The sequence below is a fragment of the Mesoplodon densirostris genome, chromosome 9 (genome assembly GCF_025265405.1).
Source record: "Mesoplodon densirostris isolate mMesDen1 chromosome 9, mMesDen1 primary haplotype, whole genome shotgun sequence".
Classification (NCBI taxonomy): Eukaryota; Metazoa; Chordata; class Mammalia; order Artiodactyla; family Ziphiidae; genus Mesoplodon; species Mesoplodon densirostris.
In genome coordinates this window covers 89,875,801-89,902,285 of record NC_082669.1, presented here as the reverse complement: position 1 = coordinate 89,902,285, position 26,485 = coordinate 89,875,801, and the positions used below count along the sequence as shown (strand labels likewise).

Sequence of the window (26,485 nt, the reverse complement as noted above, 5' to 3'; positions counted from 1 at the left end):
AGGTCCTCACACTCAGGTTCCACCCTGGAGGTGAACTGAATGAGCTGTAGGCCGTTCCCTGGATAGTGCCGCTGTGTCTGTAGGAACACACAGCGTGCCCCTCACGATAGGCCCAGCATAGTCCCAGAAATGGAGGCCAGGCCTCATACTAACAGCCTCTTCCTGCAGCCCACCGGCTGCAGTGGATACAGTTATAATCTATTACACTGCAAGACGACTTAATTTCTGGACTTAAAGGAAGTCGGATAATACTTTATCCTATTAGCGTCTGCCTGTGTGAATTGACACTGGCTTCCTTCTGACATGACGGCATATTCTTCCAATTCATCTCTTAAGGGGATGAGCTGGGGAAGTCTGGAGTAAGATAGGAGGGAGGGCCAAGGAGGAGACTGCTCAAGGAACCAGGGGAAGGGAAGACAATCTTCAAATCAGGAATGGGGAGAGGAGACTTAGAGGGATATGGCAAGGCTGCGATAGCTCAAAACATGTTTGCATTTCATTTTGTTTCCCTTGTGAGGGAAGCGACTGCAACTACTGGATGTGTCGTATGCTTGAGTATGAGGAAGAAAGGTTCTGAAGCCGCAGAGAAGTACAAACACAATGAGGAACTGGCCTATTCCATGTGCCTCTGGTTTCAGCTCGTTGGTCTGCAGGGTAGCTTTCCCTTTAATTCCTCTTCCACCTTCCTGTTTTAAGTCCACACCTGCTCTGACCAGTGAGTGGTATCATGTCAGCTGAGGGCAGCTCCACAGTGTGTTCTCACTGCTGGTCGACCTTGGCATGGCAGTGGCCACTGAGGACAGATGATGGTTTACAGCTTCTAACTTCAGGAATGTGGAGACGGTGAAGGGAGTTTCCAGGTTAATTCAGAAAATCTAGCTGAACCCTCTCATTTTATCTGTGAGGAAAACGAAGCCCAGGGGGATGTGACTGCCAGTGCCCGCTAGCTGGGGATGCAGAGACCAGGTCTCTGGGTTCTCCGCCTAGCACCGGCAGGGCCGCTGTGACTTACAACTCCAGGGGGCGCCACTGACAGAAGCTACAAAGTGATTAGTGCCCCCTGGAGTTTGCAATTTGGTGCAGTCCCTTACCCTTTGCTTCCAGGGAGGGAGGGAAAGAAGGGAAAGGCCTTTCAGGCCAGTACTTTATCTGTGCTTAATGCTGTCAGCCAGACGGTGCCCATTCCTGACTTCACTCAAACAGCTAGAGCTGAGAAATCAGGCACCTTTTCCTTTCTCTTCAACCATGAGTGTTCCAGGGCATGGGAGTTCTGATGGCTGCCCAAACAGCTAACAAATTGAAGGAGCACTTGTGGCTGAGGCCGCCCTCCCCATCCCTATAAAAGTGAAGAGCTGTAAAGAACAGGTATCCCTGTGAAAGGAAGTTTTGCAGAAGCTCATTCATGTCAGAGGTCTGTTCAAGGTCAAGGGGACCACTGGAGAAGCAGGGACGTCTAGAGTTCTGCTTCTACCTTCCCTGGTACTGTAAGCAAGGAGACCCTCACAGGGAAAGCTCAGGCAGCCCAGGCTGACTCGGGGCCTGCAGCTAGTAAACGTCTCCTCTTCCCCCATCTCAACAAATCCCCTCTTGGGAAACGGAGTGGCCCTGGCTAGAATTTTATCATATATATTTAATTAGAATCTATCTCCTTCATGATGGTTTTAAGTGAAGTCCCAATAGAAACATTCTAAAAGACAGCCGCTTTCAGCCAAGGATCTCTTTTAACCAAGTTAATTTAGCAGAAATTTGCCATCTTGGATCGGGTGGAGTTACCTCTCTTCTCAACTTCAAAGCTGGGAAGAGAGGGGACGTGGGGAATGCAGAGAAATAAAGAGGAGGGCGGGGGCTTTGAGCAAATGAGTTTCCGTCTATTAAAGCAGTAATTTCTGCTAGCTCCCCTAGAGACTGGTCCCCTCCAATAATGGCCTGACGCTAATGATTCCCACTCCTAAGCAACAGCCTGTGTTCTGCTGGTGTTGAGATGAACAGTGCCAGAGAAACTCCCTTTCTCTCGGAGGTGCTGCTATTATCAACATGCAGGAGATTACCAGCCAGGAGGATGTGCTGCTGTTGGGGGGACAGAAAGATAACCAGAGAATGTACCTCTCCAAGGCATGGTGCTGCTAACCTAGGACAAAAAAAGGCTGAGAGACAGGCTAGAGGTTAGTGATAAGATGAAAGGGCAGACACTCTGGACAGGAGGGAGAAGACAGGAGAAAGTAAAAGCTTAGGCACCTCCTGAGGTGTTGATAAACTTAATGCAAGACTAGCAGGCACTGGCTGGGAGGCAGGGGGAGGTCATAGGGGTGTGGGGGGTGTGGGAATGAGTTAAGCTCAGGCATAATGAACAAAAACGGATCGCATTTGAGATATGCAACATGGTAATATGAAAGCTGAATCAATTTCAGGTCCCTAAATACTGATCACGTTCCGGGCAGAAGCACAGGTGTGTGGGCTAACACCGAAATTGCGGGGATAACTGAAGCTGCAGTGTCAGTTGAGGGGTGGGGTCCTCTCATCCTGCCCTCTCCCTTCTCATACACTGAAGACGGTGGGGAAAAAAGCTAATACCGTGGCTCTAAGTACTGCTGAGGCTGCTGCCAGCAGGTCTTGAGTAGGGGGTGGGGAGTCCCCTTATTTTGCCCCCGGTGGCTTCCCTGTGATGGAGATGCACTGCTTCCAGAGGCTGCCTTGCCAGATGTGCCAGCAGGCAGCCCGGCCACAGAGCCTGCAGTGCAGACAGATGCCCTGGGCCGTGTTCAGGATGGCGAGACCCTTTATGGTACTGCGGCTCAGCTCTGGGGCAGTGCCAGAGCAGCAGGGTAATGTTCCTCAGCCAGATTCATTTCCCCCCCAAACCTCTTCAAATATGTGGGCCATGGAGAGAAGCAAATTTAATTAAATTACTGTATCGTGGGCTGCCCTTCCTGGGCAAGGGCTAAAAATGGGCTCACGCTGACATGCAGACCCATCTGTGTATACAGAGCACGCGTTTCTTTGTGCTTGGCAGCTGGATAGGGCTGGCAGTGCCCACTGCCGGCCCCGGTGAGCCGGTCCCTTTGCTGCAGCAAGGCAGAGTCAACACTGATGCAGCCCAGGCCCCGCGTGGCTCCGCTGACCTTTTCCTTTCTACTTAAAAGATGACTGAGTGGCACTCCCCCTTCCTGCATCAGTTCCTTTCTCCTCAAACGCCTCTCTTGCTGACACCCAGGAGTTTCCCGTAAGGCGGTACCCTAGCTGAGCCAGGGAAGGAGGAATGAATCTGCAGGGAGGTGTGATTCAGAACCGTGCAGGGCAGGGTTTGTTTAGCTTGGCAGGAGATGGAGGGGTCTCCCTGGCGATTCTCTAGAGTGTCACTTCAGCAGTTCCCCACTGGCAGCTCTGTGCTGGAGACAGAACCGTTTTCAGGTGCCAGAGCACAGCAGCAAAGCTCTCTCCCCCTCCGTCCCTGCACGGACTTCATGGTTGATATAGAACCTGGCCATCACACACAGGGGCAAGGAAGTTCAGTGGCAGTGGCAACGAGAACCATTTAATATGTGGAAATCAACACCCAAAACAAACGCTGGCCGTGCCGTACCTGTCAGCCCCACGAGCTCATTTCATCTCCCTTCTGGAAGTTTGGGCCTCACAGCTCCAGCTTACAAAGTACCACAAGGGTAAAGAGTTGGCCCCCAGTAGAGCTGCGGCTGGGAAATGGCCTGAGGCAGAATCGGGTGTGCAAAGTGGGAGACAATGACGGGTTGGGGCGGGGGAGGGTGGTGCTTTTCCATTTGGAACTGAGACCCAGGAAGACTCAGCTGGGGAATCTTTTCCCTACCTGCCCCCAGAGAGAACAGTGCCATCTCTCATGCCTAAAGTTCCAGTGAATGCCACACATGGAGCCTGAGCTGGGACAAGAACAATCTAGCTGGGCAGCTTGCAGCTGTACTTATGCAGCCCCCTCGGGCCCAGGGCATCCTGGCGTCAAGCAGACACCCAGATGATGGGGGCAGTGCAGGCAGCTCTCTAGGTCCCTAGCTCGGCAGGTTTACAGGCAGTGCCACAGTGAGTTGAGAAGGCGGAACCTCCCTACCCCAACCTCCAAGCCTCTGAGCCGCTGTTACAGGATGAGAGGCTGGGCCGGAAGGAGATGGTAGCATCCCCGCATCCCCCGCTGGAGCTCTGCTGCCCTCTAGACACTGCGCTCAGCGGCTCCAAGGCTCCTTCGGCACTGGGGGTAAGGGGTGGGGTCGGGGGGGGGTAGTGTATCTGCTAAGGTTTCTGGCTACAAAAAGGTTACTTCCAGGGTTTAGACAAATCCTGTCAATTTCGGACCCTTGGGACCCAACTCAGGAACCTGGACTGTGCCTGCAGGTCACTCTTAGTCCAGCGGTTCTAAATGATGAGGACGTGTGGATCAAAAATGAAAGCAGGCAGGTCGATAAAACGTGGTGATACTTGAAGAGAAGAAAATGGATCCAAGAGAATAAGTTTCCTGGGGCTAACAGGCTAAGCAGCAACTGTAGCAGGAAGAGAAAGCAACGCACCTTGCTGGACAGAAGCCCCAGAGAACAGGGCCAGTCCTGAAGAACAGGAAATCGACCAGTTTGGTGATACCTATCATGTGGCTTTAGAGACACAAAAAGGTTCCTAGGTACTGGACTAGGGTAAAAGATCTTTCTTCCTTACTTAGCAAATCAGATGGAAGAGAGTAGACCCCAACCCTAGGCTGTAGGTAACCATGATATTTGGAGTGGAATCAGGCCCCTTAATTCCATCCCATCCACCGTCTCACGTTCACTAGGACATGAGAATGCTCATCAAATGACTGGTTCTAACTGGGGGGATAGAGGCTCTGCAGGCAGCCTCTGTCTTTAGTCAACTATGTTACTGGTCCTTGGGTGCCAATAAAGATACCGTATATCTCAGTCCTGATATTCCCCCATGAAAAGGGTTGGCTTTAGGGGCTGTGTTGAAGCAGCCTCAGACTGTTTCCTCCAACGGAGAAGAATTCTTGGAAATAATGTGGGTAGCAGCTAAGCCTCAGGGTAAATCACGTGACTATTGGTATTGCTGGAGCAATGGCATGCCAATAGCTGCTGGGGTCCCTTAGGTTTACAGACGACCTGAATGAGCCAATGTGTCTGCGCTGACTGCCCCATCCAAAGCTGTACCGGTGGCTGAGGAGCCTGCTGCCGCAGCATCCCTCCCTGCTGCAGGCTGCTGCCAGAGGGCATGGCTGAGGGTCTCAAAATGGGACCCTTATTGCCCTGCGTCTGCAGCTCAGCAGGGACCTAGCACCGGGAAAGGGAGAGTGAGGCCAGCCCTGGTGCGGCGTGTCTTTCTCGTGTCCAAGGTCACCCACGACCCCTCTCACATTTGTCATCTGCCACTTCATTTCTCTTGGAGAGGAACAAGGAGAAAGGAAATGAACTGATTACAGTGGTATGTTACAGGGCACCACCTTGCGGCACCTGGAGCCGGTCTGAGAAACCGAGGCGCTGTAGAGAAGTTGCCTAGTCTACATGAAAGGGAGAGAAGGGGAGGGAGAGAAGGGGAGGGAGAGAAGGGGAGGGAGAGGAGGGGAGGAAAAGAAGGAACGCTTATTTCTGACACCTGCTCTTGCCTCATTCTCTCTCAGCTCCCAGGAATAGTTAGGAAGCAGAGTGGGTAAAACTAAGGCTATTTGCAAAAACAGATTAGCTCTCATGCAGGCTGGAAAGTGTTTCCTGCATAATCTGAACTTAGACCTTGCTGTACCCTTGTCCTATGTGGTTCAGATGAAAAAAAAATTTTTTTTTTTTAGCGTGTTGTCTGGGTGAATATGCCAGAGCATGAACTAAGAGTGGTCTCTGTGGCAGCCCCAGGTTGACCTGCAGGCCAGGCCCGGCCCAGCCCCTTCATCGCTGGGAAAGCAGGACAGGAGGAGGAGGGCAGTGGCGGGCGTCACTGGATAAGGCCGGGGCCGTCTGCACTACTGTGAGTCAAGATTGGCTCAGACAGGAGACGTGAGGGGGGAGGCGCAGCTCCTGACGGCTCCGACAGCTTGGACCTGTCCAGGCCAACAAGCCGCTCAAGTGCAAGAACAGCCAGCCAAGTAGGCAGAGCACGAATAAGGACTTAAAGCTTGAAATATCTGACAAGAGATGGAGGGAGGGGAGGACGCCGTCTGGGATTTCAACTGGTGTCTGGCCTTGCCTCTCACTGCTGAGGCAGACGCTTCTGCTGCTGCAGGGTGGGATGTGACGCCTGGGAGCTGGTGGGCGTAACCCAGGTGAGAATCCCTTGAGCTAGATTTTTTTTAAAAAACCTTCATTTCAACAAATTGCAAAGACAGCTCTGGATCGTTCTCCCTCACTAATGCCCTCCGAAACAAAATCGAACCGCTGTCCACAGACACCTGTTCCCCTTCCAGTCACCTGCCCGAGGTTGAGCAGCCCTGGGCTCTGTGTGCGCGTTGGGCGGGGCGGGGGGGGCCCTGCACCGTCAATCACACGGCCTGGGATGGCAGCAGCGTCTCAGAGCTAGCTAAGGGAGGCGACACGGGGCACACGGAAGTGAGACACTCTTCTGCTCTTCCACCTTCCTGTGGTTGGTGGGGGTGGGTGAGGGGGGAAGGCCAGCAGTGGGGTGCTCAGTGCCGTTACAGCTCCTCCTGGTGAAGACGCTTCGAAAAGACAGTGGTTGTCAGTCCCAAGTACATATTCCCCACACTGAGGGGAGCTGTTAAAAAATACCAGTGTCCCGACTCTAGATCACACATGGAGGAGACAGCGCTTTGATATTTTCAAAATGTATCCAGGTGATCCGAGGGCACGCCCAGGATGACAGCCTCTGCTCTAGTCTTGAGAGAGCAGGGAGAAGACTCAGTGCTCGGACAGGACGGTCCTGTCACTAACTCCAGAAGCGCCCCTTGTATATGGTTTTGCTTAAGCTAAGCCAGGGGTCCTGAGGTTTCATTCAGGTTCAGGAGAGTAACTTCCAAGAAAACTAGCCAGGTACCATTCAACTGACGGCCCTGAAAAAACACAGGGAAACCCTCCTACAAACATGTCAGCCTGCTCAGAGCCCCCGGCAAGGAGGGAGAGAGGACAGATGTTCAGAGGCCCATGAATATCAAATGGGAGAAATTGAGGCACAGAGACAATTGCATTTATTCCTAAGGAAGGTGGGAAAAGAAGAGAAACCTTCCCTCGTCATAGGCTGCTCTACAAACTGATTCAGGCAGGGCTCCAGATCGGCACCCAGTTTAGGTTCAGAAGCCTAAATGAATGAGAAACTACTTTCTTAACTGTTAGGTTTCTGACCCTTAGCTGACTGGCACTCCCGGCCGTAGCCCTTCTGTGGTTCACTTATTCATGTGTACGCTTATTTAGAGCCCGTCTGGTGACCAGCACTGTGCCAGGCACTGGGGAACAGAGGAGATGAAAGGCTTGGGCCTTGCCCTTGAGGACCTCAGCACAGTGGGGGAAACAGTTACGATGGATGGTCTGAGTGTGGCGATGGGAGATACGTGCCGGGGAGCAGCACAGAGTCAGGGACAGCTTCTGCCCCCTCCCATCCAAAGAGCGCCTCCCAGGCTGCTCATTCTTATGGGGAAGCAACTCCCCCAACTGGAATTCTGGATGTAGGCACCGGACAGCAGCAGGACCAATACTGACTCAGACCCTGGGGGGACGACCTGCTCCAGGCCCTCCTAGAGGCGCAGGAGGTGACTTCGCATTTCTCTCAAGCTGGCATTTGCTGAAAGGACTATGTCAAGGCTTCCCCTGGGAGTGGGAAGGAGGGCACCCAGGCTCTCAGTAAATACTACGGGTAGTGAAGCTCCGGGCTGGTTGACCTTGGCAGTCTGTAGCCCACTCTCTGCTTCAGCTTCCCTTAGCGACACACAGACTCACTGAACGTCGAGGTGTAAATCGCAAAGCCCCCTGAACGAAGAGCTGCTAAGCCAGGGTCCTAAGCAAGGCTGTGCTGTGTAAAGGTAGCATGGAAGCTTCTAGCTCGAGCTCCATTTAGTGCGGCTGCAGCAAGCTGCTATGTGCCCCACCTGCTGAGCAGCCAGAGCAAGATCCTGCTTGGGAGCTGGAAGAGACACTGAGGACACAAAAGTGCCATCACAGACTTGCGCGCAGAGCTGAGAACGCGGGGGCTCCTGGGAGCGGGGGGAGGGGCAGGTTTCAGCCCCGACCCCCCGACCCCACCCCCCGCTTCAGTGGAATCCCACTAGGAACAGTGTAGAACACGGAGGAAACCAGGACCCCCCGTGGCATGTGTCACAGTGCAGCTGTCTTCTATCTCCTGTGTGGCGAGCAAGGCCCTCAGGCTGGAGTGTGGGAGCGCTGGCAGGCAAACTACACGGCACAACAGCGCTCGGGGCTGGGTGACACGGAGGTCACTGGGTGCAAGAGGCAAAGCAGTCCAGCTGTCCACTGTGAACTCTGACTACAGACACAGGTCTGCTTTGTTCTCTGTGCCCACCCTGCTCCTCCTCTACCCAGGAGTTTGGGGTCCAGATGCTCGTAGGAACTCATCCTGAAAGGTCTCAGGTTATCCAAAATCAGAGCTGATCTACGGTGTGGGGATCCACATTTAATCTCTTAAACCACTGCTTCCCAACCTGAGATGAGCATCAGAATCACCTGGGGAGCTTTTTAATTAAAACTTTTTTTTCACTATTAGAAAAACCTTTCAATTTGAAAAATGTGAAACACTGAAAATAGAGAATTGTCATGAACTCCCGTACACCAACCATCCAGGCTCAACAATCACTGAACTCGTCATATTTGGTTCATCTATCCCCCCTGCTCTACTGAAGTATTTTAAAGCAGAGCCCAGACATGATGTCATTTTGCCCTTCCATACTTCAGCAATGCATCTCTAAAAAACACAGCCATTTTCTTACATAACCACAATGCCACTATCACACCTAACACGATTAATAAAATTATTCCTTGCTATCATCTAATATGTCTGGAGAACTTAAAATAAAAATCCGGTGCTTGACGAAGCCAGGGAGGCCCGGGTATTAGGGTCTTTCCTAAGAGCCTCCCGCAGCTCCCAATCCCAGTGTGCAGGCGGGGCTGAGAGCCACTGCCTCGTCACCCCAGGACTCCTCTATGGGGTCTGACACAAGCTCCACGAATGTCCTACAGCCCCCCATCACATGGTATACAATAAAAAAAAAAAAGGCAAGGAAAAGGTGAGTCCCAGACCAGGATGAAGGGAAGGAAAACGAAGCATTAGGAAGTCAGCAAGCCACAGAACGGAATCCCTCGTTCAAGGCAGGGCTGTCCTAACTGTGAGGCCCACTCACTTGGTCCCTCAGACCCATCCAAGGTCTGAAAGGCTTGGAAGGAGAGTTGTTCCCAGCTGCCCAGAGGGCCCTCAGCACCGCACAGCAGGCCAGCCTGCATTAGGCCTGCTCTATTTCTGGTCCTCCTCCCTGTGCACACTGTCTCTCCGGCCTGGTATTCTGGGCCAACTCTGAGCCTCAGCGCCTGGCTGTAGGCAGGGTTAATGAGGCCTCTGGTGGGTGGGGTTCACCAAAACTTCTTGCGTGTGGGCGCTGGGGTTTGGGACCCCAGTCTTCAATCTTACTTATTTCATTAAAAAAAAAAAAAAAAAGCCCTACACATCCTGCAAAAAGATGAGGCTGTATCACTGCAGCTAAAAATACCTCTATTGAGGGCGTCTGCTCACCAGCTCCTCAGTTAGAGATGCTACAGGGCCCTTTGTGAGCTGTGCGGTGTTGGCAGCTCCACAGGGGATCTGGGCAGCTGCTTCAATCCCTGAAGCAGCGAATAGTGACTGCTGGGAGGAGGGGGCTGGCGAACAACTTGCCAGCCAGGACGGTCGGCACGCATCAGGCAACTCCCAAACCCTTCTTTTCTTTATGGACCTACTGCCTAAGCCAAGAAACTCCTGCCGCCTTCTGCAGCAGGCTAAAACACCATCTCTGAGGATGACCCACAGTCATCGGGGACTGCTGTCGACTTCCCAAGATGCACAGGAGTATGACAATAATTGGCGGGGGGACGGGGCATGCCACCCGTTCTGGCTCAGGGTGTGTCTGTGCTGCTGGACGACTTCCAAGTGTGAGTCAGTGGTAATTAGACACAGGTGAGGCCTCTCGGTGGCCTCAGGAAAGGGGTGCTTTAAACGCAGGCTTGACACCTGAAGGGGTAACGGAGTGGAGGCGTAGGGCTTCACGGCAATGAGGTACTCTTTTCTCTGGATCTCTTTTCTAGGTCCTCTCAGCACCCAGAGGTCATTCAGTCTAGCCGAGTCATTTTTATGGGGGAAGATGAAGCCCCAGGGAGGTACAGTGATTCTTGTCAAGTTCACAGATTAGTAAATGGAGGAGCCAGGACTTAAACATGGCGTTTTTGATTACAAGTCCCGTGCTTTGTCCCACTATACTATGGCATTGCAATGAGTGGACTCATTCTAAGCATTCAACAGGTATTGAAAGAGCTATGGGAAAAGGTATTTTCACAGTTCAGGTGCCACAGGGACCTCAGGTGAGTGTTCCCTGGATGACCTGGGAATTTTGCAATCCCTGCAGGTTCTGGGGAACTCAAGGGTCAGATTCAGCAACTGAATCAGATGTTCAGTGGGGACAGTGACAGCGCCACAGATCTGATCTTCAGCCAGAGGTCCAAAGCCATTCCCTTCTTCTCTGCCTGGGAGAGTGGGAAACATCTGGTTTTAGCTGGACTCTGGGCTGTCAGAAGAAAAGGGGGCAAGACCAAGGCCACGGCTGACTGGTTTGATGCAGGTGTTGTTCTCCTTTCTCATCTCTTGGCCTCGTGTGTGACCCTTATGAAAGAATTTGGAAGCTTAAGTCAAAAGCATGAGAAGACTGGGTCAAAAAAAAAAAGTATTGAAAAAAACAGTGTGAGGTGTGGGAGAAGGCACAAATTGGTTCAGGAAGAAGAGTGCCAATCGAACATCTCCTGAGTGCTCAGTGTGGGCAAATGTCTGGCGTTGTCCAATATGGTAGCCAGTAGCCACACGTGGCTATTTAAATTTCATTAAAGATTCTGTGCCTTGGTTGCACTAACCACGTTTCAAGTACACAGTACCCAGAAGTGGCTAGACGCTACAATACTGGACAGCACACGTAAAGCACACTTCCATCCTCACAGAAAGTTCTATTGGACAGCGCTGGTAGATTGCCTGTTTGTGTCTGCTCATTTCTTACTGGCCACAATGAGTAGTTTCTGAAACCCTTTTGGGGAAGAACTGAACTGAGGGAAGCTGGAGGGTACCATTACTCACTCTCCTGCAAACCTTCTAAACCTGAAAACTCAAAAGCTTAGAGCAACTAGGAGCATGAATCCACCAGTGTACTAGGCTCACCAGGCGCTAACCCCTCTCTCCCCTCTCTCATCTGCATGTTCACAGCCACTCTGACCTTTGCATATTTTATTCCATTTCTATTTTATGCCGTTTTAATTGATATTTAATAGAGCTTAACTCTGCGTGGTGTTCACAGGCCCTCACCAGGGGGCCATTCACAGGCAGAAGCACAATTAATAGCAATCCCCAGAAAATTATGCCCTGTATCAAAGTTGTCATTGCACCGTATAAATGCTTATTATTACTATTGAATTCTCCAGCCCTGACACCTCCCTGTGTTTACTAGGTAGCAGACAATCCTCTATGTTTGTGCCTTCCCTACTCTATCGCACCATCAGGACCAAATATAGCCCTTGTGTGTGTGTTTAGCTCCATTTAGTTGTGCTTTGGAAAAAGGGGGAAAAAGTCAGAGTTAATAAAGTTAAATTGCTGGAAAATGTAATCTGTTCCTCCCCCACTTGACAATCCCAAGACAGAAAGACAGACATCACCGCTAACAAGATGGGTAACCGGGCTTCCCTGGTGGCGCAGTGGTTGAGAGTCCGCCTGCCGATGCAAGGGACACAGGTTCGTGCCCCGGTCCGGGAAGATCCCACATGCCATGGAGCGGCTGGGCCCGTGAGCCATGGCCGCTGAGCCTGTGCGTCCGGAGCCTGTGCTCCGCAACGGGAGAGGCCACAACAGTGAGAGGCCCGCGTACCGCAAAAAAAAAAAAAAAAAAAAAAAAGGGCAACGGATTTGAATAGACATTTTTCTAAAGAAGATATGCAAATGACCAAAAAGCACATAAAAAGATGCTCAACGTCATTAGTTATTAGAGAAACGCGAGTCAAACCACAACGAGACACCACTTCGCACCCACTAGGATGGCTGTACTTAAACAACCAAACAAAAACGGGAAAGTAACAAGTGTTGGGGAGGACGTGAAGAAATCGGAATGCTCATGCACTGCTTGTGGGAATGTAAAATGGTGCAGCTGCTATAGGGAAAACAGGTTAGAGGTTCCTCAGAAAGTTAGACACAGAATTACTATATGATCCAACAACTCCATTCCTAGTTAACCTACCCAAAAGAACTGAAAGCTGGGACCCAGATACTTGTTCACCAACATTCGTAGAAGCATTATTCACAATAGTCAGAAGGTGGAAACAACCCAAGTTATCAGTGAACGGATGAACAGATAAACAAAAACAAAACAAAAAAAGATGGGTAACCTGCCTCAGTTATAGGGTGGAGGTGAAGCCCAGACCCTGATACCACGGCATGGCTTTCGGATCAGCCTCCTGTGACAGTAGAGGGAGCAGGTCTAAGAGCACGGGATGCTGGGAGGGCGGCTGGGGAGCCACCCTATGCCTGGGCTGAACGTGACCAGAACACAGAGCTCAAGCCTGGGGGGCGATCCCAGCTCCGCAAGGAGCTCAAGGGCAATCCGGCCAGGAAATCTGACCCCTACACCCCTCTCTCAGTGAGAAAAGAGAAGCAAACAATTCTGTAAACCACCCTCCTCACCCCCAGCACACGCACACAGGGGAAAAAGAAAAAACCCTTGACTTGGCACTCCGTGGTTGCTTCTTCTGGGCTCTCGTGAAGCTTAGTTTTTGGCAAGAAAGACAGCAGCTTTTCTACGATTCACGTGTCAGGAAAAGCAGGAGACGATTCCGGGTGGGTCAGACACCTGTCCTCCTCCCGCTCTGGCGGGCCTTCCTGTCCTGTTTGCCGTTCTCTCGGCACCCTTGTCTAGCGAGTCTCCCTTACAGAACGCAGAGGCCCCGGAGGACTTCCTCCTGACTTAGCTTCTTGTTCTTTTCTCACAACGGAGCGTAGAGAACGCACGTTGCTTACCGCTTCTGTCCACCTGTCACATTCACCTGACTCCCTTTTACACGCCACCGATTTCACAGTCTCCAGTTATCGCCACCTGTACTGCAAGTGGATGGACAGGTGGCGGTGGCTTTTGCCTGGGAGGCGCAGAGCGGAGCAATACAATGGGAGCATGGAGACGGCAGGTCTATGAATTACCGTGTGAACGTGCCCTAGTGTTACCTTCTTCCGGCCTCAGCTCTCAACCACTGTGAACCGTTTGGATTGGACAGTATAACGCCTAGAGGCCTCATAGCTATAAAATGCTCTAAGGCAGTATTCAGAAGGCTGTACGCTCAAGTCCTTGGAAGCTGAATGGGTCATGCTTATTTCTATTTATAATCCTTTTTATTTTTGCACTCAATGCTCTATGGAGAAATGTAGATTTCTATTCTAAATTCTTCTGACAAAGGAAAAGCTCTATTTTAGGTTGTTTGACGGGGCAGTGTTTTTAACTAGACTGAGTTTCCCATATTTTCTTTGCTTTGCCTTCTCCAATCTTTGCCTAAGAGCTTCTAAAAAACCAGAAGTGCTTTCTGTACTCAGGCAGAGCAGGAACTGAGGCTGCCTTGGCTGAAGGAAGAAGATGGTGCCCATCCAGGGCCCTAGTGGAGCAGGACTATTTGCCACCTGCTGCACTCGCTGCCTCGTCTCCAAATAGGGCCCATTCTGTAGTTTGCTGCAAATATATTAAGAGCTGTGCCACTGGCACTTCCCACCCACGGCAGGCCTTGAACCCTCCGTACTCTGGCTGCCAAGACGACCTGAAAGCAGGGGGCCACTTTCCAGCTTAGGAGAAAAACACGTGCATTAAGTGGAAATGTCTTTTCCCTCCTCTCCTCCTCCCCAGCCATTTTGAAAGCTTTAGACTGAAAGGGAGGAAAGGAAGACCTGTCTGATGAAGCCGAGGAAGGTGATGGAATTGTCAGAGACTTCCCTCACCCCATCTATGCAGGCCAGGATGGTTTATTAACGATCCATAGGAAAAGAACAATCATCCTGCTGGCAGCTTCACATGTAATTAACCAGCTTCACAGAGAGCTGGCTGCCTTCTCCGGGTCTGGCACCTGCAGACCGCAGAGCTACCTGACATAGTGGCACTGGGTTTCTAGCGAAATCTCCCTACTGGGAGAGGGGCATCCAAAATAGTGACCTTGACCCACTGGGCACTCCCTCAGGATACGTGAGTGCAATGGCAGTGCTCCTCTGCAGAAGCCTGGCCCTGTGCTCGGGCTGACACGAAAGACTGCAAGCTGCCTGACGGCAACCACAGCTCTGGGAACCGCGACTCCCAGGAAGTGCCCGCTCAGGTAAGTGGCTCCCTCCGCCGGGTGGCGCAGGTCACGGAGCAGGGGCAGCTTCCGGGCGGCCCTCCAAACATGTGCTGCTTCGCAGTCAAAACTCTACTGACTGGAGTTTCTGGAACTGGCTCATGCTGTGGAGGGACTGAGAGGGCTTAACGACCCTGCAGGGCACGGTGGACAACAGGTGCTTCTGTGTAAAGGTACGTGCTAGAGAACCAACAAAATTCAGACCACCACACACAAGGGGAAAAGAGGCTGGGTGAGCCAAGGGCTGCCTCTGCAGTCAGGGCCAACCTCCCTCTTAAGTGCCCTGGGATTCAAAGATCCTTGGTGTCCCACCAGGTGAGTGACGTTATAATATTTGCCATTCGAGACGCAGGTTTTAAAAACCAACTCCTTAGTGCTTGGTGCCTGAAATGTCATGAAGGGGCTGGGCCTGGGCGGGGGGTCTCCATCACCTTCCCCAAGTGAGAGCCAGAGGGTGTTTCCACCGAGGGAGAACAGAACAACACACACGCACATGCACACATGCACCCACCCTTCTGGGGCTTGTTTCTAAAGGTGAGAAAGAAAGCAGCTGATAAGAACTGTCTCCATTCTTCACCCCTGGTGGAAACAGTCCTCCTAACATAAGAACCCTTCCTCCCCCACTCCCCACCCCACTAATTCCCTCGGGCTGAGCCAAAGTTAAGGCTCCCGGACAGCAAAAAACAGCCAGTTCACAGGGGTCATGGGCTTTTCACTCAGTGTACTCAATTTACATTCTGTAGAAAAATGTGTAATAGAGGCAGGCTGTGCAGTCTAGGAGAACAGGGGGAGGAAAGTGTTGGGGGAGGCGGCCACACCACGCCGCCTCTACCTGAGAGTACAGCCCACGTGGCCAGCCCCTCAAATAAAGCCACAAGTCAAAGCACAGCCTCCCCAGGCTCTTCCCGCTCACTGCCCGCAGTCTCCTTCCCTACCCAGCTTTGGTTATACAAGCCGAGCCCAGTGGTTCTCTCATTCCTGTTATACCAGCCCAGAAACAAGAGTGGCCCAAGTTGCAGACCAGCAAAGTAACAGGCAGAGGGAGAGGTCACCGATGGCTTGGTAGGAAATGGATCGCTCATGATGAATGAATGGGGACTGCCTGCCATTTGTCCTTCTGCCGCTTTAATCAATAAGGGAAAAGGTGAATTGCTATTGATCTCTTCAACACCTCTCAATGATACTGTACAAATTACAGAAACACAAGATGGAGGGTGAAGAAGTGAAAGAGGAAGGGCAGATAGAAGAAGTCTGGGCAGTGGGAGAACGCGGGGCCTCCCTGGAGGTGGTCTTCCTGTCACGGGGTGTTAAGGATGCTCGGGGGACGTGGGAACGTGTCAACTAGAGCCCTTCCTCACCCCGGGCGGGGCTGCCATGGAGAGCAGCCTCGGGGCTCCCTCCGCGCCTCCTGTGCTCGACAGAAGCCACGTGGCTTCTCCTCCTGTACACTGAGAGGCGCTGCTGGTTCCGAGGCCTCATGAATTTCTGACTTTGCCATTCTTCAGTGGTGTTTGGCTAGGTTATCTCAACAACTGACTAAAATTCTGTATGGGGAAGCAAGAACCAAATGCTTCCAGAGTAATCTCTAGCTTCGCTGTACTCACCCCACCCCCTGCGTCAACTGGCAAAAAACCCCCCAAAAACTAGACAGGCAGCAGATAAAGGTGAAACTATTTTGCATCAGACTTGCTACTGACAAAGACAATGGCTTCCAGGGTTCGAGCCTGACCCTTGAAACACTCCGGACTGAAAGACATGTCAAAAAGATCAAAAGGTGAGAGGTTGGATCTGAATCCTGGGATCATGTGCAGACAGGCTTGATGATGTTATATGTAAATACAGTGTTCCCCAGCGAAGCAGGAAACAGGGCACACTATTACCACAGACGGGCCTATCAACCCATAACAGAAAGACATACGTGTGCTGTCTGATTCTCAGGACGTGGCCCAAGCAGTTGGCCTTAAGGAAGACCGAGAGAATTCTTCAGTGCTCGGGGACAGCTGCTGTTTACGAAGTACTGCTTATTAGAACCAAAGTCATGTCAAGTGAGAGGCAATGTAACAGACAGATGGCATGGCAGAGGGAAAGGGGAAATATGACCCAAGGTTAGCTCAGTGAGGTAAAGAATGGTCCGATCTCAGGGTCCAGGAACGACATTCTCTTGTTTCATCAACTGGGTCTAACTATTCAGATGCAGATAAGGAAAAAAACTGTCTCACCGGAGCTTCCTCTCCAGGTCACACAGTGCCCTCAGCCTGTGGGTGGTTATTTGTCATCTAGGGCCTGGCAACCCTTTACTACACACGTGGGAATGACGAGGGGCTCCTCAGGGATCTCGCTACCATGCCCTTCAGCATTCTCCAGGTGGAACAGGGCTGAGTGCTCCCATTTTGCAGATGGTGAAACCAAGGTAGGCAGTCACATGTCAAATATAAAACAGAACCCAACCATAAAAAGCCACGTGTGAAAGCAGTGAGAGCCCTGGCATGATTCTCCAGGGACAGTGACTCAGGGTGTGATTGTCTAATTCTGAAATCAATGACAACACAGTTCGCCAGTCTCCCCACCTTCCTCCCACAAATACCTGAAGGGCCAAAACACAGAGCAAAATAAAATGCAAGTTATAAAGCTGCTGATGTGTTTAGAGTGGAAGTGCTGAGATTAGAAGGAGGAAGTGGTTAAGTGCACCCTGGGCGTTTGGAAATGGCCACGTCTGCAGCCCTGTAAACTGATGAAGGATGAACTCTGGCCGTCTCTGCCAGGCAAACAGAGAGACCGGCCCCACGCTCAGGAACGAGAGTGCAGCTACAAGAGGGCATGAAGATAAGCAACAACTATTTAGCAAATACCAGTATCCTCCTACAAGGAATCTTCCAATTCCGAAAGTGACCCTATTCTAAAATTACCAAGTGGCAAGCGGCCAGGCCAAAAATCCATGTCCAATCAGTGGTAATGGACTATTTGTTGCATCTCCTCATATAAGGTTGCAGTGTTGCTATAAAAATCCTGGGTCAGTAGTTTTAGATTTATTTAACTGGAGAGGTAACGGCATCCCAGCACTGCAAGCTCTGGAGAGACTTCTGAAGTGCAGTGGCGTATGCAGGGCTCTGGTTGGGGAAGGACGGACCTGTTGGTCTTCTTTGCATGACCTTCCATGTCTGGGTATATACAGTCAATGCCAAGATCCTTTTCTGGTGACCATTACACAGAATTCCAGTGTACCAAGAGAAGGGAAAGGGAGAAGAGGAAGGCATTATGCTAACCTGGAAAGAAAAATCGCACAGTGAAGCAGCTTCCAATTCGACCTTTCATTCCTGGTTCAATGGATAGCTTTTGTTCTTGCTGCAATGAGTGTCCCAAAGGGTTGGTCGTGGTTCCTTTTCTTATCCATTTTAATCCTGGCTAACACCTAGATCTTTCTTTAGAGCTCCTGCCTGGCACTCCACTCTCCTCCAGCCCTCCAACTGAACACAGATCAAAGATAAACTCAATGGCAATCAGACTGCTGTGGTCATGGTAAGGTGGTATGGAGACAAAAAAGACCACCACTACACCATCAGAGGATAAGGAAGCATGGACCAGCCAGGCTCTAAATAAGTCATCCCTGTATCCCCCATTTTCAAGTCCCAGTGACACTGGGAAATGAGTAAGGTCAGAGTCCAGTACAGAGAAAGCACGGGAGAGCCCTTGGTGTTGGCAGATCATCCTCCAAATACCCCATGGCAGTTGGAGTGCATGGCACAGATACTCAAGCCACTCCTTCTTAGATGTCCACATGGTATGTATGGAGTCCTGGCTTCCCCCTCTTTGGTGATGGGTGGCTTATCTATGGTCCACAGTCAAGTCTAGAAGAGGCTGTGTGTGTAGGTTCAGGACTTCTCAGCATTAGTGTTTCCACTGAATGTGACCCTGCCTAGAAAGAAGCTGTTCTAATGAGCAGGAAGATGCAGAAGCAGCGGCAAAGAGACCCTGACTTTTATCTTCTTTGTAGGAAAGAGGCTGGCTGACCCCTGATTCTACTTAAATGCTCCCAACACACAGGCCTGTGCCCAGCCCACCCTGCCTGCTCTGGCTATGGAGGTTTGTCCTCGGTGAAGTTCCAATCCTAGCTTTTAGCTAACCTCCAAGAGAATTTTCATTCATAATAAAAATGATGCTGTGAGCTGTTGCTCACTGAGTGTTTACTACCTACGAGGGCACCAGTGCTGGGCACGTTACATATATACATTATTTCCACAGTAACCCTATAGAGCAAGTGCCCTCATTATAAGTGAGGCACTTAGGTTTAGCAGGTCGGCTGTACTGCATAACCCCAGGGGCACCGTTCATACTGAATTCTATTACGCACTGAGATTGCCCTGGTTTTAGAGAGGGTAAGGACCATGTCCAACGTCACACAGTACGTGGTGAACCTGGAATGAGAACCCAGGTCTGACTCTGCACACATTACTAACAGAGTCTTTGTTAAGTGGCCGGGAAGAGAAAGATGTCCTTAAATAGGCAGACATGCTGTTCAGACCAGGTTAGGGGATCTTTGCTGTTAATTCTCAAGCTTGCTCACCATCTTATTTCATACACCACTGCTTTTCATAACAGACCATTGGTCACTTTCATTTTCAAAATCCATTTAAGTTCAGCTGACCAGAAACTGTCATGGGTAGAGCGGCAAGTGGGAAGTTCATCTATGAAGCCAGGTTTGGAACCCAGAGGATCTCGTCCAGTCCGGCAAGACACAGGCAGTGGGCATGCTAATGGCAAGAGGGCAGGGTTAAGGTTGGCTCTTCCACCAGTGCAGTCAGGCTTGTGTCCCTGGGGGAGTCACACGTGAAAAACCAGAATGTTAGTATTACCTGGAGAGCAAATGCAATCTACAGTCCGCTTTTCTTTGCGGGCAGCTCAGGCAGCCCTGCTATTGTTTATTAAGAGTCGTGTGCTAAAATGGTATCAGTTGAATTATATAATTCCAAGGGGAAATTATTAACATTCAGGCAGTGGGCGTGTCTGGGAATAGTTAGGACAAACAGAACAGGGAGGCATGGGGCCTGAAGACCCCTGAACATGCCAGCATGAAAGCTCACACTCAAGTCTACATGGGCGTGGGCCAATGTGTTGGGGTCTGAGGTGAAGCTCTTCTGGAAACAGAGCGGGCAGTCTATATGAGGCCGTCTTGCGTGTGAAGAGTAAATATGATCTGCTAGTCGGAAGGTATTAATGAAACAGAACTAATTTCCAGATTAGGCTTCCAGAAAGAAGTGGACAGACTTCATAACAAGGGATTTCATCTGAAAAACACAAATTCTGAGTCCCTTTTCTTCAGCCCTCTGTCATTATATTAAGAGTGTTAGCTCCCCCCGCCTTTTTAAAAAAGAGAACCCTAACCAAAGTTTAAGAAGCAGTGAACATCCAGGGTGATTGAAGAGGTAAGAGATATCTAAATTAAAATAAATGGCACCCAGCTCACCCGGCAGGCACCTTTACCTCTGAGGAGTCCACCAGTCTCTTACCTCCTGATAGCAATTCTCCATTTGTTCCGGGTCAGAGGCTCTCCATAGTTCTACAGAAGGTAGACCAGGAGGCTGAATGTGCCCGGCAATAGCCGTCTTCCACAGGGATGACTCATAAAGAACATCGTTTTATGTCAGACAGGCAGAAAGTATCGAATACCATAGGTGGCAGGGGTTCTGCTTAGCAAGGCTCTGTTTGAAGGTTTTTTACGACCTTACGTTTGTAGTGATTATCTGTTAGCAAACCAGTAAATGCATTCTCCAGCGGCAATCACTGCCCACTATACTCGCTTCCAGGCCTCAATTTAGATGAAGTTCAAAGTAAGTACTATGGACTATTATAGCAGAAAGATGCAAGAGGAAGTCATGTTTGAGCCTTTTACAGCTTTACTCTGGGACTGATGTGGGTTAGAACTCAAGATGGAAAGGAAAAACCAGTGCCAGGGACTGCCTTAGCATTACCAAGGCCTCCACCTGTGGAGGAAACAGAGTGTGGCAGGTCTAAAGACTATACCTCTAATTTCCTTGTGCTGGAAGGAATATTAAGAAAAACCAAACTGAACTGGCAGAAAAAATACAGAAGTCTGTCAAGGAAGAGTTTACAATAGTAGGGACCCATTGTCCAGGGAAAGGAAGAATCCCTCTGCTGAAAAGGACTTGCTTCCCTGAGATAGAATTACTTTCTTGAGACCTTCCTATATATCCTAAGGAGGCCAAATCTCTTGTGGGCCTAAACCTTATTCTGCCCACAATCCCAAGAGCCAGCCCGGGATGCGAACACTAGCCTCTGGAGGGCAGTGAGGCCTATCAAACCTCTACCAGTCAGGCTGTATGACATAATTACAGGTAATAGGATCTTGGCCAAGCCAATGAAGGATTAGGCCCAGCAGCTATTTCAGAAGAATAGATGCAATTCTATGCTTGACTAGCTACGAAAGTTCCAAGCTGAAGAATAGGGGAACAGACAACAGCCAGCTGAGCCGGCAGCTTTGCAGAGAGGAATCCCACTGGAGCCGGCACACTGCTGGCACCCATCAGCGTATGCTGCTGAGCTTGCTTGGGAAGAGACCGGTGACTGGCTCCCAAGGAGTTTAAAAGCCGATAAGGGAGACCAGCAGCCAGGGGAAGGGGGAAGAAAGGACAATGTGACAGTCTTCATTTTAGCCTCACCTATTCTCACTCTGATGCCACTTTCACTGAATGCGACTAGAATGGGAATTGAAGGCCCTCCTTCTAGAGCTTTTAGAGATACCTGGCAAGGGCCAGGAGCCCAGAAATGAAGGGGCTGTAAGTGAGCAGATAACAGCCTGGTATCCATGTGGTGCTTACAACCTATCAGTGAACAGGAATTTGAACTTCAAAATAAACGCTTCACCTCATTTAATAGTTAGATCAACAAAAGCAAAGGATGGAAAACAGCCAGGGAGGGAAAGAGACAAGTAGCCTATATTAGGAGAGTGGGGAAGGGACACTAACACTTTCTTTGTGAACTCTGGAATTAAACAAAACAAAACAAAACATTCAAATACCATTATCTCATTACCCCATCTGTAAGATGAGGAGACCCAGGGAGGTCAGGGTCCCATAGGAAGCACACAGTCAGGTCTGAGTAATGGAATTTTTCAATGAGAAGTTCCTAAATTAGCAGCTGTGTGTCCAACCTCTATACTCCAGAGACTCCCTCTCCGCCCCACAAATGCTAAGCTTAGAGAGCTTTCCGGAAGAACTGTAACAGACAAGAACAGGCCTTCTTCCCGATCTCCAGAATTAGGTCACAGGGAATCAATCAGTCGATTTAATGAACATTTATTGAGTACCTCTTACACACGAGGTAAGATACGAAAAACAAAGACCAAAGCATGCTTCTTGACCTTGAGGAGCCAACAATCTAGTGGGGAGACCAATACAGACAGATCCCTTCAGCATCGTTGGCCAGTCCATGACAGATGTCTGTACAGACAAGGAGCTTTGGGGACTGACAAAAGGCCATCTCACCAGGCCTGAGAGATCCAGGGAGGGCTTCTGAGAGGAGGACAGGTGGGAATAAGAGAGCAAAGAAGGAGGGTGGTTGGTATACTGGGAGGAGAGCTTAAGCCGGCCCAAGGGGTGGGAGAGATGGAATGGAATGTTATGTATGGGGAATCTTGAGTATAATAAAGTCAGTTCTGATGAGGTGCAGATTGTGAAATGAGTAGTGGTGATACATGAAGTTGAAAGGTTATCAAGGATATATGTAAACTAAGGAGATTAAACTTCATCCCAGACGCAACGGGGAGTTACGTATTTATAAACAATGCACTTAAGTCAAGATTTCTCTTTTAAGAAAGGTGAGAAATAGAAATATGGATATACATGAGGAAACTTATATGAAGGCAGGTTAGCGAGGAATCATACAAAAATTAAGGCCCACAAACGCCAAGCAACAGATGAAGCAGGAATCAGGCAGTCAAAAGATACAAGAACTGTGACAAGAGGAGAGTCGATATTTTGGGAGGCAGGGTCACAGCAAATTCCTCAGATCCCTCTGCAGTCTTGAGAGACCCCAGAATCAGACTCGGTGGCACTGACCACTCAGTCAGTGCTGGACCTCCAGGGAGATCCTTTACTAATTTATTAGTTCCAGACATTTGAGGGTTGAGAAATACACAGCATGGCTAAAAAGAATGACCACCTTCTAACAGCAAAACTGGCAAGATTGGGGGAGAAAAAGCACTCGATTGGGAATACAGACATTTGGGTTTTAGCATTTGTCCTACAATAAGCTCTGTGAATAGAGGCAGTTCACTCTGCATCTTAGTTTCCAGAACTGTAAATCTTGGGGTAATATTTTTCTTATAAGTTTGCTGTGAGATTAAAACAAAATGTTATATATGAAAGAACTCTGGCACTAGAAAACGCTATACAAGACTGATCACTATTAAGACAGAGAGTCTTTACCTGAGCCCCCCACTTCCCCTGTCAAAGAAAATAGTCTTAAATTAATTGAAAAAACAGACTGAAAGACCCCTGGTGGGTGATGAACTGTCAAGAATGTGCGGGGAGGTGAGAAAAGCCTTAGTCCCCAAATAGCCTTTAACGCCTCCTGGGATAAAAGAGCTGTTTAGAAAGCTGGCCTTACTGCCTTCCCTTTCCTGGGAAGTGGTAGAGATAATCTAGAATAGGGTGTCTTTGTACAAGTAAGTGCAATATTGCTAGACGGCTGGATTGCTTTTCCAGTAGGTTATTATTCCCGGCTCAGCAAGGGCTACCAAGGGGCACGGCACTGACAAGAGTCGGAGAGCTGTGGGTGTCCTCCACCCTGGTGGATTTCCCCATGGCTGGAACCATCCTCATCGCCTCGATCCGGAGAAGTAACGTGGCTCCTGTTCCACCTCCCACACGTCTCCTGGACAGGGAGGGGGCCTGCACAGACAGACAGGAGCAGGAAGGGTGAGAGGGCACATACCACAGTGCTCTGGGCAAAGACAGGGCGTGGGGAAAACACTATTTACATCAGTGGTGAACTGCTTAGACCGGTTTATCTTTTTCAGACAAGATGCAGCACACTTGGTGCTGAAACAAAGGAGAAGGAACCACTTTCCTTTTATTTAAGTATTCTTTCCCAGACAAACCCCTCCATAAATATATACCAATATTCACTGCTGAGTCCATATTTCTCTGAAACATAAATACTTGCTCTTGAAACGGCAACAGTTGCCTGTAATGCTTTCATGCATTTTTGTTTTTAAAAGAGCACGGGTAGTGGGAGGGAGGGCATCCAGGACTGAGCCCTGGCCACTGCAGCCTGCAGAATGAGCTCCCCAGGGGGACATCCTCCCTTTTGATGCCAGCAGGAAGAAGGGAAATAGGTCAGGGCAGCAGCCAGAGTTTTCGGCTCACTGTCCAGCACGAGGATGTCATTTTCCAGGCAGCAGCAAAGGGCAGTTTCGGAGATCTCAGGACAAAGGGGTCACGGAGAAAGGCCCTGGAAATGAGCCCCCAGCCCCTCCCTGGGACCTGCACCCGCTACAGCCTGGAATTGTGAAGAGGGTTCAACTGCGGCACTGATCTCCTTTAATAATACTTTACATCCCCCCGCTCTAAAAGCGCAGGTTTTCCCAGCGGAGCTGTAGAGGCAGCAACGGGTCAGTGAGCGAGGGCTGGCTAGGTGGCCTTCCGAAACGAAGGTGTGGAGAGATCCCAAATGACAGTTTTATTCACAGGAAGGGCCTCAAAAGGAAGAGGATGGCTTGGGATTGCTGGATCAATGTTTTAGATAGGAATGCCACGGCAGAAAAGAATCACTTACCCAGGACCACATGATAACTGGCGTGTGAAAACCTCGGAGCCTGCACTTTTAAGCCGGTTATCTAATGCTCTCTCTCACCACTACTTCTGGGAAGACGCTAGCAACGGGTACAATTCCCCATCTGGGAAATTACACCAGATCTTCCTGTCCTTGGCAGTGTGGCAGGGAAATGCCTGAAAGAGGCAGCTGTATAGGGGGAGGGGGTGTGCCTGGCAAAGGGGGTGTCACCAAGCACATGCCGTCCGGTGGGACACAATGATCTCATGTTGTGTGGTCCAGAAGTAGCCCGGCCTCAAAGGCCGGGGACATGAGAACAAACTCATTTTCAGGGCTGTACCAAGCCATTTAAACCCACTTGGCAAAACCTACACAGCACGGTCAGCAAACATTTTTGATAAAAACATAGTAAATATTTTTAGCCATTGCAGACCATATATCCTGTTGTAACTGCTCAATTCTGCTGTTATAACATGAAAGGAGCCATAGACAGTACATAAAAAGGTTAGTATGGCTGTGTTTCAATAAAGCTTTATTTACAAAACTGGCAGTGGGCCGGGTCTGCCCATCCCTGCTATACACCAGCTGAGTGAGGCTGAGAAGAACGGCTGAAGGCCTTTCAGAGTTTCCTGGCTGCCTTGGCCTTCAAGGTCACAAAGAGAATCAGGTAACAACATGGTGTCTAGCTTACTGTTCATGACCTGAAGCTGGCGGCACCACCGGAGCACCCAGACCACTGACCTGAACAGTCCTTCCAGACTCCCGACTCAGGGAAAGGAACAAAAGCCACGAGGAACCAGTGGCTGAGGAGAACGACCATGGAGAAAAACAGAGAAAAAGAAGAAAGGTGATGAAAGGTGGCAGGGGAGACACTCAGGAAAACGAGCTGAGTGAGGGCCAGAAACGTCAGGCGCTCCGTCCTGACTCGTGTCATCGTAAAAACACATTCCAGGAAAGCAGGGCTCTCAGGTCTCAAGATAATGGGGGCCAGCTGAAATGAGAGGAGTCTCATGTGAGACGGTACAGGCTCCACATGAGGATATGGGATGGAAAGACTACAAGTCTGTCTCCACCCAAACCTGAGAAGCAGACAGGCAGCAATTCCTGCTCTGTCTGCCCAAAGCTAAGACAACCCACCTCATAAACAAGGAGTCGCTTTTCAGGGCCAGGTACCCCACACCCCAGCTTTCTGTCTGCTCCCCGGCAGGGGCTGACCTAGGGGTGGTGGTCATTACACAGTCTCTCCCCTACTTCACATCCTCCTCAATTCAGTCTATGGGTTCTGCAGTCCAACCTAATGGCCACGTCTCTGTGGGGTCACACACGGGGCCCAGGAGGGGCTGCGAAATCATGAGATCCATGTGCTACTAAGTCCCTTCCTACACGAGAGTGCAGACGTGCAGCGACTGGGAAAAGCAGGCAGGGGGTAGAGAAATCCTGGCCCCCAAATAAGATAATAAAAAAGAATTTAAAGGAGGGGTGGGGCAGGATCAAGGCCAGTCACATCTTCACAACACCTGATTACCTGAGCTAAATGTGATTATCAAGGGAACGGGCACAAGGTAAGAAAACCCATTCAACTTCGGCCAACAGGACAGCAGCTCGGCCCCAGAGGAGCTCCTGGAGTGGAGGCTGCCCTGAAGGTGAGAGGCGTGTGCGGTGTGAGGCTGCGGACCCCTGCTCAGCCATCCAGGAAACCCCGTGGCCCTTCTCCTAAGGGTGGGAAGGACCTCTAGGTCTGAGGACCAATCCATCAGGCTTTTCTAGATCCTTGGGGGGTGGGGGGGAAGGTGGCAAAGAGAAACGCTCCCCAGGACAACCCCTGGAATAAAAATGAAGGTACTATACAGGTAGAAGTAAGTGAATAAACCTATAACAAAACAAAACCCTCTCTGCATTCCTACACCGTTCAGAAAAGAGTTTTCATATATTATATAAAGGAAAATGCCCGGGAGAGTAGGCTGTAACTGGTTCCTTTAGTCAGAATCTCAAGTTATCCTTTCTTTAGGCCATACCCATCTTTCCTCTGGATAAAGACCTTTCAAAACAGTCAGCCCAAGTAATCATACAAGCAGCTAAGAAAATGTAGTAAGGTTCTCAATCAAGAGGCCCCAACCCACGGCTACAAAAGATGGGGATATTACAACCAAGAAAGATCAATA

At 50.1% G+C, this 26,485-nt stretch overlaps 1 protein-coding gene across 1 annotated transcript in view; it reads right to left on the bottom strand.

Annotated features, from left to right (window-relative positions):
- The window catches only part of SND1 (staphylococcal nuclease and tudor domain containing 1), a 424,779-nt gene that overhangs the window by 68,826 nt on the left and 329,468 nt on the right, over positions 1–26,485 (bottom strand). The gene's annotated exons all lie outside the window — the stretch shown is intronic.